The sequence below is a fragment of the Spermophilus citellus genome (assembly GCF_964194105.1).
Source record: "Spermophilus citellus genome assembly, chromosome: 3".
NCBI lineage: Eukaryota > Metazoa > Chordata > Mammalia > Rodentia > Sciuridae > Spermophilus > Spermophilus citellus.
In genome coordinates, this window is record NC_138184.1 from 21,039,816 (window position 1) to 21,057,737 (window position 17,922).

A 17,922-nucleotide genomic window follows, 5' to 3' on the forward strand; every position below is an offset into this window, starting at 1 on the left:
TTTTCCCAGAATGAAAACATCTACTTTTTTGAATAATAAAAGATGACATGAATTCATAGTGAAGAATTCAAGCAATAAAGATAATTCTAAAGAAGAGTATTAGAAATCACCTTAACATCATAGACCAAAGATAACTGTTATTAACTGTTATTAACTAGCAAATAACCCATTCTGATAGTTCTCTGTGAGACCTTACCACACATATGCCAGGCTACCATCTCTGTCAATAAACATGGCTGAACCTCCCATGTTCATGGATAGGCAGAATTGATATTGTCAAAATGGCCATATTACTAAAAGCAAAATGTAGATTTAAATGCAACCCCATCAAAATACCAATGATATTCTTCACAGAACTAGAAAAAAATAGTTCTAAAATTCATTTTGGAAGAATAAAAGATACAGAATAGCCAAAGCAATTCTAAGCCAAAAAGCAATGCTAAAGACATCACAATAACTGACTTCAAATTATTCTACAGAGCTTGAGTACCAAAAACTGCACTGTACTGGCATAGAAACAGACACATAGTCTAATGATACAGAAGACAAGACACCGAAAAATATCTCACACATCTACAGTCATCTGATCCTTGACAAAGGTGCCAAGAAGAAAGAAAATATTTTAAAATATTTATTCAAAATGATGCCTTTAGATAGTCTAACTCCATTCCAAGGTAAAATTTTTATCTACATTCAAATGCTTTAAAAAGTAAATAAAAAATTGTACAGACCAAGATATACATGGGAAAGGTCCTAAAAGACGTATACAAACTTTTAACAATGATGTAATTTAAAAAAAAAAATGGGAGAAAGATGTGGAATATGTGAGTTGAAGAGGTAAGATGGTGATGTATTTGAATAAAAGAGGACTTTTAAATTTTAGTTTAAATACTTCAACGTAGTTTGAATTCTTCTATAGTGTGACTATCTTTTGGAGAAAAGATGGCGTATTTAACAAACGGTGCTGAGAATGAGATTAGACCCTTATCCCTCAGCCTGCACAAAAGTCAACTCAAAACAGACCAAAGACCTAAGAATTAGATCAGAAACTATGCAATTCCAAGAAGAAAATATGAGATCAAGACCCCAGCATCTAGGCACGGGTAATGACTTTCTTAATAGGACCCCTAAAGCTCAGGAAATCATGCCGAGAGTTAATAAATGAGATGGCATCAAATTAAAAGTCTTCTGAACAGCAAGGAAACAATTAGGAATGTGAAGAGAGAACCTACAGAATGGGAGAAAATCTTTGCTAGCTACTCTTTCTGATAGAGGATTAATATCTAGTCTATATAAAGAACTCAAACTTTATATCAAAAAAATCAAATAACCCAATTAATAAATGGGCAGATGAATTCAACAGACATTTCTCAAAAGAATAAATACAAATGACTAGCAAATATGTGAAAACTGTCCAACATCATAAGCAATTAGGGAAATGCAAATCAAAACTACACTGGGATTTCATCTCATACCAGTCAGAATGGCAGTCATCCAGAATACAAATAATGAATGCTGGAGAGGACGTAGAGAAAAAGGAACACTTTTACACTGTTGGTGGGATTATAAATTGGTACAATCACTAAGGAAATCAGTATGGAAGTTCCTCCAAAAACTAGACATGGAACCACCACATGACCCAGCTATACCATTCCTCAGTATTTATCTTGAAGAATTAAAGTGATGCATGCATACCCATGCATGGGTCTGCATTACATCCTTATTTTTGATGATGGGTCAAAGTAGTTTAGAATTGCATATTAATAGTTGTATTTTCTTAACCTTTTGAAGATAGTATTTTATTGTCCTTTGCTTTTGTTACCATTTTTATTAACGCATTCAGCTTCTATTCTGTTTCCAAATTTCAGAATGGCAGCACAATTCACAATAGCCAAACTATAGAACCAATCTAGATGTCCATCAATGGATGAATTGATAAAGAAAATGTGGTGTATATATATACACAATGGGGTTCTATTCAGCCATAAAGAAAAATGAAATTAGATCATTGTAGGAAAATGGATGGAACTAGAGACCATTATGTTAAGTGAAATAAATCAGACTCATAAGATCAATGGATCTTATGAAAATCAAAGGGAGATCAGTAGGAAAAAGGGATCCAGGGGTATCTTGAAGGAGATAGGGGAAAAGTGCTGGGGAGTGATATTGGCCAAATTACATTGTTGTACTGTGTGTTGTGTGCATGTACGAATATGTAACAACAAATCCCATCTGCATGTATAACTATAATGCACCAATAAAGATGTAGGGAAAAAATGGCTGGACATCATATTTAATGGTTCTATAGATAGGCAAACACACATACAATTGTCTCTTACTAACTGAGCTGTTACTTTCTATAAAGTTGCTGCAAATACTAAGTTACAAAAGCAAACCATCATTCATGGGGAAATACAGGGTTAGGTTCCATAAGACTCTGGTCACATTTCAGTCAACTATATAACAACTATATATCAAATATAACTCTGTGTGTTTCTGTTTAAAGACATCTTATTTTATATGCAGTGCTGATTCATTAACACTGAACTCAATAGCCAATAGCATGGTTACTCACGCCTGAGCAAATCTTATCCAACACTCATACCCTCTCCATAAGATACTCTCCAATCTTCTTGCACCTGGGGACACTAGACTGCTTTCTTGTGTTCAGTGCTCTGCTTGGGGGCCATTTAAAATAGCAAAGTCACCAACAATGAGCCCAAAGATGCAATAACACTGCACTTAATATCCCTGAGAAGGACCCTCTTTACAGCTTGAGAAATGAAAGAAAAAGGCAGAGCATTGCCCTGTTTAACTTCATCCAGGAACACGCACAGGACAACTCAAATTTTATGCTCTGCATAAATTCACAAATAATCTCAAAAGCACAAGTGTTAATTTCAAAGTTATTAAAAAATGTCATCAAGTAAACACATTTACAAATACAGGCTCATCAAGTAGTGAGGATATGTGTGTGTGTGTGTGTGTGTGTGTGTGTGTGTGTGTGTGCACGCACACACACACACACAATTTGCCTCCCAGGGACCCCCATGAATGAACAGTGAGATTGTAACTTTGTCTCCTTTAAAAATATAAGGTTCCAGGGCTGGGTTGTGGCTCAGTGGTAGAGGCCCTGGGTTCGATCCACATAAAAATAAATAAATAGAATAAAGGTATTCTGTCAACTACAACTAAAAAATAAATACTGAAAAAAAAAATACAAGGTTCCAGTATTTGGCTCACACACACATATTTGCAAGATGACTCCTCAGCTTATTTTCCACAAGGGGATACTGATCTCCCTCCTCTTTCCTCTTCCCTCCTCCCCTCCCCACTCTTCCTCCCCTCCCCCTCTCTCCCTTCTTCCCCTCCCCCCTTCTCCTGCCTCTCCTACTTTCTTCCACTTCTTCTGCCTTCCTCCTTTCCTCCTAGTTTTCCTTTCTCTCCCTCCTCCTCCTCCTTTATTTTTACCATCAGTTCGTTGTTGAAGGAGATTTAAACAATGGAGGAAAGTAAGGGGAAAAGGTAAGGGAAGAGGAAACTTGAGGATGGAAATATGCATGGGGAGGGGGCAAAGAAGGACATGGCACAGATCAATTTTATTCATCACACTAACAAAATTTTATTTACAAAATGCCATTAAATTATCCATCTTAAAGATTTCACTTAGAGGGGCTGGGGCTGTAGCTCAGTGGTGGAACACTTGCCTAGCACGTGCGAGGCACTGGACCTGATCCTTAAAAATAAATAAATAAAATAAAGGTATATGAAAAAGATTTCACTTGGAGTCTTATAAAGAAGCAATTTCAAGGGCAAACTTATTTCACGTTGCCGTAGTGATAGTATAGATGGTTTGAAACTCCTCCCAGCCCGACAGGGGTCTGGGTCTGAATCTGACTGGGCTCTTTGACTGTTTAAATAAGAAAAGATAATGCAAGGTACACTGTCCCAATTATCAGTCTAATGTCCTAAGAGACTGGCAGCCATCCAGTATCTCCAGTTTTCTTTTGGAACCGACACCATGTAGTCAGGAACCCAGTGGTCAGCTGGCAGGTCCATGTGGCAAGGAAAGTGGCCCCTGGCTGTTGTCACTCAAAAGTTGGCACCAACTTGATGGCCAGGTGAGGGGGTCATCTTGGAAGTGGGTCTTCCAGCCATAGTCAAGCTCCCCTAGCTGCTGCCACATGGAGTAGTGAGGAGGCAGCTTAAATTGAAGACTCGGGTGTAAAATAAACCACTTTGTTGTTTTAACACATTAAGCCTCAAAGTATAATGTTATCTGCAATGTATAATTAGAATAACATTATAAATAAAATCTGTCCTATGGAGCAATAGGTCACATTCGTAGTATATTTACCAAACTTCTATTTCTTTTTTTAAAATATTTTTTACTGGTCAATGGACCTTTATTTTATTTACTTTATGTGGTGCTGAAAATCGAACCCAGTGCCTCACATATGCTAGGCAAGTGCTCTGCCACTGAGCTACAACCCCAGCCCCCCAAACTTCTATTTCTTATGTAATCTTCTTCCAAGAAAGCCAAATAAACTAGGAATTCTTGGCTTTTTTTTTTTTTTAAACTATGGACACCTGGATGAATTCTTGTCCATTCTTATTCTTAGAATGCATAAAATAGAATGCACTCATTAGGTTAGCAATGTGCTTACCAAAATATTGAAACTTTTGATAGAGGAATATATGAAATAGAATCTAACAAAGGACTTAGTAGCTACTGTAAATTTGAGTATGATGAGCTCAAATAACTTTTTGAGGTATCTGGAACACTTTAATATCCCTTTAACATCCCCGAGAAGAACACAGATACAGAAATATCTGTGCTTTCTATAGGTATAATTTCTAATTTTCTGTTTAAAGTATGGTTTGTTACCTATGTGCATAATTAACACAAATGCAACTTTTAGGTAGAGGTTAGTAAAAATGAAGAGATAGCTTTTTCTATGCATGTTCACAAATTCTTTGAATTATATTCTCATAAGCAGGCTAAGAACTCTGAGCTATCCAGGGCATTGAGGCATTGACGAGTTTGTTTTTTTTTTTTTTTTTTTTTGGAGGGGGGGTGCATGGCTTGCATTTCTTAGGTTATTTTCAGACCTACATCTTTACTGTCTCCAATACAAAAGAATGACAGAAGCTGTCAGGAAAACCAGTCTTCATCTGTCTACTCATTAGCTTAAATTCATCAGCAACATAATACATGACTCCTCAGAAAGTTCTAGCACTGTGCTGTTGTCCAGCCACCATGGACTTTGTCCTGTGGAGTCAGGTCATAATAGCCAGAGCACAAGCATGCAGACACTCATACTAGGATGTTCTTCTTGAACCGATAACTGCATTTGATGGTGGCAGTGAATCAATTGTTATCTGCCATCCATGTAGCACAGGAAATTAACTTCATGTGCTATGCTGAGACAGCTGAAAGAGAAGGCTCTGGAACTGCTTAGCAACTCAGACTTAAGCAAGCAAACAAACAACAGAAGGTGGGTCAGAGGAATGGTAAAGTGGGGAGCAGAAGACACCCCAGGAAGAACAGAACAGACCAACTGCGAGAAAGGTAGGAATGTGGCTGGACCACAGGAACCATAGCCACACAGGGCCAGGATATGAAGACCACTTCTCCTATCCCTCAACTTGGCTTCTCTCTGCACATCTTCTTCACCACCATCCTTTGGTGCAAACACTTTCCTTGCTCTTCAGTGGATATGGCAGAAAACAGGAACAATAAATTCTCTATGGTTTTATGAGTTGTATCTTTCATTGAAATGAGTTGGATTCAACTATATCATTGGATGTAGGATGGGTCCTACATCCAAAAATCACAAAGATGTGCTATGATTAGCAACCGTGAGCAGAAGTACAGGGTCATATTGTAAAAAGTGGCTGCTCTCATAAGTAAGTATGCACAGGCAGGAAGAGGAGGAAATGTTCTCAGGAAAGTGGAATGGGGACAGGATAGACCAGTAACTTATCCAGCATAAACACAGTGACGTTGTGGACAGGACAGCCACACTTGAATGCTTCTTGAAGACCGATCTTGAGCCCATGATGGTGGCCGTGGAAATTTACTGGCTACAAAACCAAGTGGCTCCTATGCCTATGGATGAGCTGAGCAGATGTCATGAGCAATAACCAAATGAGAATAATTTTTTAATAAACTAAGGAATATATCCTTTAGACTGTATTTTCTGCATACATAAGGAATATACCATTAAAACTATTATTGTAGGAAAGATTTGGGGAGCCTCCTGATACCCTCTGATCTCAGAGAGAGAGAGAGCTGGACAATAGGATACTTCCTCTGAGAGTGGGAACTACAGTCTGAAGTCTCCTGTTAGGAAATCCATTGTTTCTGGAGAAGAAATAATGATTTACTAATTTTTTTAAATCTGAAAGTTATACTGTGCTCTATGGCAGTGGTTCTCAAACTCAATATCAGGAACATTTAAGGCCCACAAGGAGCATTTCTCTTTAACCTGGGTTATGTGTATGGCTATTTACCAAATTTGAAATTGAAACAATTCTTAAAGCATATTTATTTTATTAGTTCATTTTAAAATAGCAAAAATTAAAACCATTCTATGTTAAAAACAAAATATTTTACAGTAAGAGTTTATTTTTGAAAAAAGGAAATATACAAGGAAGAATGGCTTCATTTTACAGTTTTGCAAAACTCTTGAATGTCTGGCTAAAAAGGAGAGACAGCAGGATTCTCGAGTCTGCCTCTGCATTCAATCTACTGTGATATGTAATTTTGTTTGGAGTAGAAGTGTGGTTGGGAAAGGGAGGGACATTAAAATGACCTTTTTAGAAAATTGTGGCTATTCTTTGAGGCTACATGAAAACTCAGCAGATGATAGTTTATGAAAGATCTGTTGCAATGTGAAATCTAAACCCATATCAATAAACTTTTCATATAGTTACATTAAAATTTCACATTAATTGAACACTGAAATTATTTATTGGTAAGTTAAAACCTCCCATTTTGAAAGAACATTTTACCCAGCATCTGTATTGATCAGTTGGAAAATATTGGCTAGGTCATTTATGTAGATCTTCTAAAGGCTGAAACATTTCTTTGTGCAATATCAAAAAAAAAAATTAAAAACTATAAAACATAACCCCTGATCTCATGGGCAAAGTACTTCAGCATCAGAACACAGTCGGACTCCGAAGGTCAAGAGTTAATTTCCCATAGTTCTCATTTTTGCTTGAAAGCACAAGCATTATCATTGGTAACAAATGCTGTCAGTCATTTCCCTTAAGGTGACATACTCATTTCATTATTTTCCAGAAAATGTCTTCCAAAAGCCTAAGGCTGTAAGTGATTCATTTAAGTAAAAGTGGTGTTCCGTGAAAAAAAGTGGCTGGTTCATCCCATGACTCAAACACCTGCATGATTACTTCTCCTCCAGATGAGCATGACGTGGCAGTGTGAGCACTTCATGTGCTCTTCTCATTTCCTTGCACAGAAAGCATGTTTTGAAGGTGCTCACTCAAGAATTGCAATTCAATAAAATGAATGATTTTTCTGGTTCATCCAAGAAATTCTTAATTTCCCCAGGCACCCTTTCTCTGCTGGTTAAGAATGTAATGAGCCCTTGGGCAGTGGGGGTGGGGGTCACTGTCTTGTTCCTGCTCAGGTGCCAGTATTCTTGCCCCCCCTCCATAGCCTCTGATCTCTGATGGGCAGAAAAGATCTTTAAAGTTTGGATGACTGCCTTCTCTCCATTAGTTTCAGAGAGCAAGGGATCTACCACTGAAGAATAAGCCAGTAACTGTCAGGCTTTGAAGCAATCTTTTATTATTTCAATATTTGAAATTGTCCAAGACTTGTTTCTCCTGCAGGTGTCAATAGCACAGCCAAACCCAGAAGATATGCACATTTCCCCCTTTGGCTTTTGTACAGCTACATTCAGGGTGGGGGATGCTTGGAAGTTTCCTCCCTCTGATTTTTGAAGCTATTCTGCTGGCACATTCTGGGATAGTCTTGGAAACCAAAGCAAGGAAGAAAAGCAGGAGACCAAGCATTGTTGGGGCTTCCATCAGGGACAACACCCTGAGCCCTGATCAGCAATGGACAGTTGCGTGAGGCCTGGAGAACTCTGTGGAGGAAACCCAGAAAAGGGGGCCCCTCTCTTAGGAAGGAGGAAAGAAAGGTCAGACATTGTGGGTAAATGACACATGCACATTTTCTCAGAACTAAACACCTTCAGTTTTATCTCTGTTTGGTTTGTCCAACGTCAGCACATTGAAGTACCTTGCAGATGGCTGCTCTGAATCATGTAACCCAAGGGGTCCCCAAATCATCCCAACAAACAGCAAATGAAATGATCTCTAAAAAACTGTGAGGGACTTCCCAGAGCCCAGAGATGAGTTCCTTCCAACTCAACTTCAGACCTTGTCCTCCAGGGAGACAGACAGGAGGAGAGGTCACAGAAAGCAGGGCCCAAAGCTCTGACATCTCCTAAATGTTCACTTTTCTCACTTAAGTATATTTTGACTTGTATATAAGGGAGGGAGAGGTGCTGAGGACAAAGCACACGTAGATATGGAATTACTCATTCATCCCTTAAACAAAACCATTCTGACCATATACTAGTTATTTTACTCTAGTAGAGTAGAGAGACAAGTAAAGCAAAACTTGCCAGAGATCTAAAGGCTCTACATCCCCAATCTACGTTGGGGCACTAAAGGAGAAAAGAGCAGGGACCAATTCCAGCCTGGAGAGGGCAGGAGAACCTTCCATGGGTTGGTAAATAACAGTGAAGTCTGGACAGGGAGTCGAAGGAACCACACTCACAAAGTCTTAGACACGGGGATGACATCTGGGTTGAGGGGGTCTCGAGTGCCCACTGTGGCCAAATTCAGGAATGGAAATGTGCAGAAACTCTAGTGTCGCTTTATTGTCTTTAAACAACATTACCCTGGTGTCCCAGGCAAGCATCTTTCCACTGCAGGGAACTGAGTACCATTTGAGGACACTCTGCAGTTGGGGGGAAAGAAGGGAAGCCGACGAGAGAAGCCATAGCACAAGGCATAAGGCAGAGTGACACGGCAAGAACTGTCCCCAGGGGAGTAACACCAGAGCTCAGTCATTGTATCTACCTCCTCAGTTCCTGGAAGCACAAGATGGAGGTTGACTCATAAGAGGGAGACAGAATACCAAGCTCTAGAAGGTGCATGAAGTCAGAGCACGACACACAGAGCGGCTGACTTAACTGTGGGTCCCCAGAGTCACTGGGTCATGACTCCTCAAGTATCCTCTCATGAGGGACCCTGTAAGCCAAGATCCAGGAACAGGGACATGATGAGCTAGCAGGAGTACGGACAGCTGGAGTCACGCCAGCATGAAAGGGCAGGTGTCAGGTCAGCTGCTGCACAGGTGCAAAGTGCCAGAGAGCCACCTCATTTAGGGTCTCAATGACCAAACTGGGCTCTCTGTTCCATGTTTCCCACAGAGATCTGCTGTTGGACAAATGGAGTATTAATTCAGTGTGTGTGTGTGTGTGTGTGTGTGTGTGTGTATGTGTGTGTGTGTGTGTGTTGGAGGTCATCTCAGCATGTTGGGCTCCTGCTTGGGTGGTCTGCTGTTTGTGGGGTACTTCAGAGAGGATCTCTATACACTCAGAGGTTTAAAAAAAAAGGTATTGAGAGCAATGAGAAGAGAAGAAGCAGAAAGAGGCAGACAATTAAAAGTGAAACGGCATCAGACATGTACTTCACCTACTTTTTATATTCTTTTTATACATGACAGTAGAGTATATTTGACACACTTATACAAAAATGGAGTACATCTTATTCTAATTACCATCCCAGTCTTGTGGTTGTACATGATGTGGAGATTCGCTGTGGGGTATTTATATATGTACATAGGAAAGTCAAGTCTGACTCATTCCATCGTCTTTCCTAGTTTCCTCTTTCTCTTACTTTTCCTGAGCCTTTAGATTTGGTTTTGGACAAAGACGAGCATCACTCTGTTCTCAAAGGGCAAATAAGTCATGGAACACTAAGGGTCCTGTTTTGAACTTGTGATTTTTTGATCTTGAAAATTTATGCCTTTCTTAAGGCCTTGAAATCTCTCTATCATCACTGTAACACTTCTCTTGGAAGAGTAATCCCCATTGATGGGACCCTAAAGAAGCCTGTGGAAGTGGTTTGGGGAATTCAGTGGGCTCCACAAGGAAGACAAGTCTTGGTGGGAGGTGGGCTGATCATGAGCCCTCTGGGCTGGGGTGCAGGTAGGTGGTGTCCAAGAACATGAGGCATGAGAAAGGCATCTTGAAAGAGCCCAGGTCCAACCCCAGCTGGAGTGTTTGCAATACTTGTGATTCTGAGCATGTCCACATCAAAATGATAATGATACCCACATGTCACTCTGCAATTTTAAAGGATACTTATCTATGTTTGCTTTTATCTATCTAATCTATCTATTTATTTTGCAGAGCTGGGATGGAACACATGACCTTGTACATCCTAAGAAAGTGTTCTACCACTCGGCTACACCCCCAGATCTATGTTTATTTTTTTGAAATTCACAATGCTGTTATACCCCAACTCTGAAGTTAACAATTTCTTAGTCTTCCCACTTAAACTATACCACTTGCCTATTTTTTCATTGTTATCAATATTTCTTAACCTTTCATAAAAACTGTGTTCAAGATACGTTTCTTTATGCTTTCTTTATGTATTCTAATTTCCTTTTAGGATTTAGTGGCAGAGAATAACTCACATAATCGGAATTATATAACTTGACTTTATTTTCTCTTTTTGGTCTTGGCAATCAGAAAACTAGGGGATATATTTAGATCTTGATCTTAATAGCTATGTGTTTTGTCATTTCGTACTATGCTTGGACCAGGAAGAAATATCAGAAGCAGAGGGTATAGTCTGGGCCCTTTAGTAGTTTCAAATTAGCAGGTCAGCAAAGAGGTGACTGGAGACCCATTCAGGGGGATGTCAAGTCGGGACATACCTAGGCTAGGCAGCCCGGTTCTAGATGTTTGGACTGGGGCTTCCAGTGACCCACTATTTCCCCAGGCTTCCTGAAGCAGAGGTGGTCTATAAGCATAGCTAGCATAGCAGTGCCCAGAAGTCTGGCCTTTTGAAAACACATATCAGAAAGAAACCCAAAGAACGGAGAGAAGGTCTTGAAGAGGCACCACTGTGGTTCAGGACCAGCAAGGAGTGGAGCTCTCCCAGCCAACAAGGATTTCCCTTCCTTCACTTTCCCAACCAACTTCTAGGGCTGCAGTCCATAGGTGATATCTCCAGCTCACCAAGAAAGGCCAAACCGGAAAGAAGGAAGTCAGGCATATGAGTGGGCTGGGGTCACTCGAGAGGCCAAAACCTTTCTTCTGCAGTAGCTTCTGCTTGCTGGGATTTGGAGATTCCAAAGTTTTGCTCCATTTCAATCCTGCTGCCCTTCCAGTATCCCAAAGATCACAGATATGTCTCTGCTCCTCGTGGTACGTCAGGCCACCTGCCTTCCCAGGTGGGAAAATAACCACGGGACCATTCTGGAGCCTTGGATTCCCTGAAACTAGTTCTCAAAGAAAAGCTGTTGAAAGCTAGTGAAGCCCAGAGTTGATTTATGGATTCGTTTTTGGTATCCAGTATTGTTATTTTGTGAAATGATAGCAGTATCGATTCCAGACTCCCAGGGCTAGATGCATAAATGGAGCCTCAGAGAGAGTAACAGCACTTCACAATTCATCGATTTGGCTGGTCTGGGCCTCCCCATGGATATAACTGACCAACACAGAGGCTGGGATCTTTGAGGGTGGGTTTTGAGGTTGGGGTCTTTGTTGCCTGGTTCATGAATCTCATTTCTCCAGGTGAGAGCTGTCTGTAAAGTAGGCCACCACTCCAAAGAGTCAAAGGCTTGAGACAGGGTCACTGGGTATCTATTTATTCACTGTCGCCGTGCGGGAAACTCAAAGCCACTCTGAGGAATGGATTTGGGAGCCTCCTTCCAAGTGCATTTCCTGTCCCATTCTAGTCAGGTCTCAAGACAGGAAAGGAAGGACTATGTTCAGGATTGAAAATGACAGCAAGACTGAGTAAGCAGGTTCAGAGGTGAATGAGTAAGCAGGTTCAGAGGTGAATAAGGAGAGAGAGGAAAGGGAGAAGAGAAGGGGGAAGAAGAGATACAGACACAAAGGAGAGAGAGGAGGGAGAAAAATTCCTATTAATTCAGAATGAGCCTGTCAAGAAAAAGCAAGCTTTGATTTTGAACACAATTGAATTATCTGCCAGTTCTAGCGTTAGCTTGAGATTAGGATTCTTTGTGATGGAGTTTGGCAGGGGAGTTTCAAGTTTAGATTTGTCTTTTAAAAAGACAGCTCAGGCCTCAGGATGTATACAGGGTTGTTGAGGAACTGGCCAGAAGCAGGAGGCCAGTTGGAGGTGGCTTCGGTCATCCAGGCAAGAAATGATGGTGGCTTTGCCCAAGGTAGAAAAGGAAGGAAATGGATGAATGGGGGTTTCGTTTGAGTACAGCAGGCAAGACTTGGCCATGGAGGGACTGTGGGGAGGGAAGAGCTAAAAGATGGTCCCCAGATCATGGAAGGATGTATCGTTTCCTGAGAGTGGCAGATTGAAGGACTGAGGGAGAGAGAGATGCTTCCCTCCTGACCCTGGAAGACCACAGGGTTTCCTCAAAGGCAGCTGGAATTGCACCCATTTCTGCAGACTCTACATGTAGACGGTGCACTGCTCTCTGACCACCACACCCAGCTGCTAGCAGGTGTGGGCTGAATGACATTGAAGTGCACTATCCTGCCAACGCCAGGGCTTCACATCCTGCCAACAAAGAAGCCCACAAATTATCGACATGCCTGGAGAAGCTGAATGAGACTGACCCTTGGAAAGATACATTAATATCCCTGTGGTGGCCAACAGACACTTGAGAGAAAAATCCTGAATCATTGGAAGGGCCTATTATGGGACCATGATTTTGATCAATCATTTGCATAACTTACTTTTTAAAATGTGGGCAGCCACCTCCTATTGACCAACCTGTTGTTTACCCTGTTGCATCCTAGAGTCAAAATTCCAAACTCGAAAGGAGCATCAGAGGCCACTCAGTCCACATACTTCTCCACCATATCCTCTTGAAGCATCCTACCAGGGATGGCCATTCTCATCCAGTCTCTCCAGGCTCACACATGCCCTCCGGGCAACATGACCTAATCACAGCACAAAACAACTGTCTAGTGCATGCATTCCAAATGCTGTAACCACAGCTCATGGGAAATACACGTTCATGCCATCCCACCACATGCAACTCCCCTGAGACAATGCTCACCCTTACTGTGTGTATGGCACTCTGGTATTTCCTAGTCTGTTTCAATGCAAAGATTGGTATTTCAACCAGGTTTTTATTTGTGTTTTGTTTTTAAGCAAACATAGAAAATTTTGTTTTTGCTTTTTTGTTTCTTGGGGAATGACTCTACCACACAGAAGAGTTGTCAATGTCATTGCCACTATGCCTTGGAGGCTACTCTCAATGATACAGAGTTGTAATAAAACACTGTGGCTACAGTTGCTTTATGCGGGTTGTTGACACTATGTTGGAGGAAAAGTTTCTTAAAATAAAAAATAAAAACAAAGTCATGTCAATACTTGGTCAGGACAACCTCATGATTTCCTAATTGTTTCATTCTTGATGCAAAGCAGTCATCTTTATAAAGAAAAGAGTTTTATGACCCTCTAAGGAGGAAAAGAATAGGGACCTGAGTCTATGAACTATTCTCATCAAGAGACATTTTTAAATTGGATTTGTTTAACCAGTCACTAGTTCCCCTGCACTGATGGCCACCGAAGGGAACAGAGCCAATTGTTGTGAGGTTGCAGGAGAGGCAGAGAGAACTAGGGACCCCTGGCAGAGTCACCTTATCTTTGTATTAACTTGGAATTACACCCCAATAAAGCTGGAAAACTTCTTAACTAAAATAAATAAAAGGAAGGAAAGAACAGAGCAAGCGAGGGAGGAAGGAACTAAGAAAGGATGGAAAAGAGAAAAAAAAGACACTAAACTCAATCAAAATCTCATCCCCTAGAGAAAACCATTAATAACATTGTGGTGTATATCTGTCAGTTAATTCCTCAAATTGCTTCTGATCTCAGGCACACCAGGTTTTCAAGATTGTTTCTTGTTCTTTGAGCTCAATAAGATTCTCCTCGCCTTCTCTCTGGCCTAAGGGGCTTCCCTTGAATTCTGGTTTTACAGCCTTTTTGCAAAGGTGCTTGTTCTCATTATGACTCCTTATGGCATACACAGACATTTAAAGCCTCTCTGCCTCGCTTCCAGCTCAGCCTTGGTCAACTAATTGCTGTAGTGCACACAGAGCACAACTACCCGACCACCAATAACTCCTATTCAGAACGTAGAGCGCAATTAACTGACCACTAAGTTCTGCTTTTGTTTTTGTTTCATAGGCTTCTAGAAATCAAAATTTCCTAAGGGTAGTATTGGATGCACATTAATGTTATGCCCCCCAAGACCTATAGCAATATCAGGCACATAGTAGGCCTCACTAAATGTTTGTGGAATTGAACTGAAGAATGTTAAGTTCATTACTGGGTCTATCTCAAAAACATTCTGGGACCACTTATTGATGACTTGAAACCCAGGCAATATGGCTTTCAGAATGCAAGAGTCAAGCTAGAGTGATTAATGCCCCTCTCCAAATAAATAAATAGAGGAGGGTCCAATTTCTGTCTATTTGGTTGACCACTAAGAAAGCCATTATACTTCCTGAAGGGACATCCCAAATTCTCTGATCTCAAGATGGTGGAAGACCCCTGCATGCTCTGCAGAGAAACAGTGGCTATTTCACCCTTGAGAATGGTGGGGATAATCACATCCTAACTCTCATGGAGTTTGGCGTGTCAGCAGGGAATTGGAGGGAGATTCTCACACAATTGCCCTTTTTCTATAAACATTGTCTTCCTTTTTGCAACAGAAGACAGAACACTCTCCTAGTTTACATCTTATCTTTAGTCTCCTTCAGCCTGCCATAACCTTTGTGTCTTTCAGCTTGGATTTCCAGGCAATACCATTTGTTTTGGGCTTCAGGGGCATATCTGCTGTTGGATCAATTCCAAGGGAAGTCATTAGTACTTCTCTAGGTGAATGTTGCTTCTAATTGCAAAAATTGGCAGTGAGGGACCTGGTTATTAGTTACTAGTATATCCTGCCCCATGGAATCGTTCTATAATTGATTAAAGGAAATGCAAGATCTTTTCAAGATCTGTGTGTGTGTGTGTGTGTGTGTGTGTGTGTGTGTGTGTTTTCCAAATGATTTCTATCATTCATCTAGAGGAGTAGCAAGAGTAGCAGATTCTGTTGGGAGATAGGTCATTGGACGTCTTCCATGTGCTAGCAGCTAATACCTGCTAGTCCTTCCCAGAAGGTCACCCTCAGGGGCATCAGGAGCCCCCTTTGTCTTAGTGCATGGGGGCAGGAAGTGGGGAGACAGCCTTAAGTCAATGTCTATTAAGTATGGCAGTAAAATCATTGCAGTTGCCTTGCCCCACAATTGGGATAGTCTGAGGTATAACCTGTACCACAGACAGAGCCCCTTGCAGGTTTAAAGCCAAGCTGCAGGCCTCTGATTTTACCTACGCTTGCTTGGTCTTCCCTCCCTCATCCCATTTACTCACTCTCCTATCAATATTCCTGATGAACCCCTCACACGAATTCTCATCTTAAAATGTCCTTCTGAGAATCCAGCCTGACATGACCGGCCGTATGATGGAATACCCAAAGCCTCGGTGGTGACCTCCAAACTGTATTCCACCACCTACATATTTTGTTGGTCACTGGGGATTAGCTGGCTGCTATGATTTGGATGGAATTTATCCCCCAAGGGTTCATGTGTTGGAAGTTTGTTTCCCAGTGTGGTGATGTTAAGAGGTGGTAGGACCTTCTAAGAGGGGGAGCCTAGTAGAAAGTTCTTAGGTCTTTAGGGGTGTGCCTTCACAAGGATTAAGGTAGCTCTCATGGGACCCCTGAGTTTTTATATGAGGGTTATTCTAAAAGAACAAGTCTGGTCATTCTCCTGCCTCTTTGGCTTCCCATTTGGTGATATGATATCTCTCTCTCTCTCTCTCTCTCTCTCTCTCTCTCTCTCTCTCTCTCTCTTTTGCACATACTCTTGCCACAATGATTCTGTCTGCTATGAGGACTTTGTCAGAGCTGAGCTTATGCCAGTGTTATGTTCTTGAAGCACCAGAACCATGACCTAAATCAACATCTTTTCTTTATAAAGTTATCTAGCTTTAGGTATTTTGTTATAGTAACAGAAAATGGTTACTAATGGTTTTACATTTTATTTAAATTGTTTTTTCTATTATTATTCATCAATATTATTTGTTGAAATAAAGGGTTCAGAACATAGAGTACAGATTTGAGAGGTACATGAGGAAAACAGGCAAGTTTTCCTGCCCCTGAAATTCAGAAAGTATCCTCAGGCAAGGAGTGGTTAAGAGAGGCAGAGGGAAAGCAGCACCCAGCACAGGCTGTCCCCCAATGGGGGTGATGACCTAATAGTCCTCTGGGAGTTGATGCAGAGCTTGCCATCTAACCAGGGAGCACATCCTGCCTGAATGATACTGAGGATCAGTACTGGCTGGTCTTTCCTGGGCCTCTAGGGTGCCCCCAGTGGCGGACAGTGGAACTGACATCTGGCAGAACCCCCTGACTTTGTTGTTCCTAACTGACTTGCCTGTGGCCACCCCTCTATTTTCAAGAACACTCACAGACCCTGTTCGGTGACATCCTGTTTACCTGGAGTAGTGATGGGGAAGGAAAGCACAGCTTCTGCCATGGGAGGGCAGAACGGGAAAAGCCCAAGCTCTCCTCCCTCCCCCACTGTGAGCCTGGTAGCCCACTCCTCTCACGACCATCCTTCCTTCCTATAGCTGCAGAGTCCTTCCATCTGATGGCCAACGCCAACCTGATCCTTGGGAAATAAGTCCACCTACAAACATCTCAACAAGTGACCTTTTCTACCCAGAAAAATCTGGGTGTTTTTTTCATTTCTTAGTAAAAGACTAACCAGTTGCTTATAGGGGAACCTGGGTGTGGGAGGCCTTGACGCCTGGTGCATGATGGAATGCAACCCTGCACACCTGGTCTCTGCACATTTGAGGGAGGGTTGGAAGAAATCCAGTCTTTGCTGGGGATTCCATGCTGTTGAGAGAAGGTATTTTAAAACCTATCGACAGGGAGAGCAAACTACAGCCAGGCTTCCGGTGTAACTGGAAAGGAAGCCGTCCTTACTCACATCAGCCCAGATGGGGAGGTTCTGTCATTTTGTGGTTTGAACAATGCTCATACCTGGACCGTGTCCCAACGTGATTAGGGGGTGTGGTCTTGTTTTCATTTTTGATCCATCATTCTTACAGAGTGGGCTTGTTTGCTGCTGATGGTCCATGGAAATTTTCATATTGAGAGAAGAGCATCAAGACCTACCTGCGAGCCAAAGCCTGGTGGGCAGCACCTGTCCATCCCTAGAGGAAGGGGCTCCTTTTCCTCTCTCTCTTCAGCGCCTGTTTCCTGGGAGTCCCAGACTAGCTAGGAGGCAGGAAGCACTCTTTCTTTGCAGAGATGGAAGATTTTTTCCCAGGGAATTTTTCCTAGAAGACACATCTGGTAGCCACACACAGGGTGATTTCTTTTTGGAAAGTAGTTCAGAATATCAACCAAGAGCACTTCAATTGGAACAACACAGAGAAGACGAGCATGGCTCTGTGCAAAGATGACACACAGATTCGTGAAACATTTCATGTTTTATAAAACAAACAACAACAACAACAACAACAAAAATAAACCCTGGATCCATTAAATCCACCCCTGGGAATGTCTCCTAAGGAAATTTCTTAAAGGGCCATATGCAC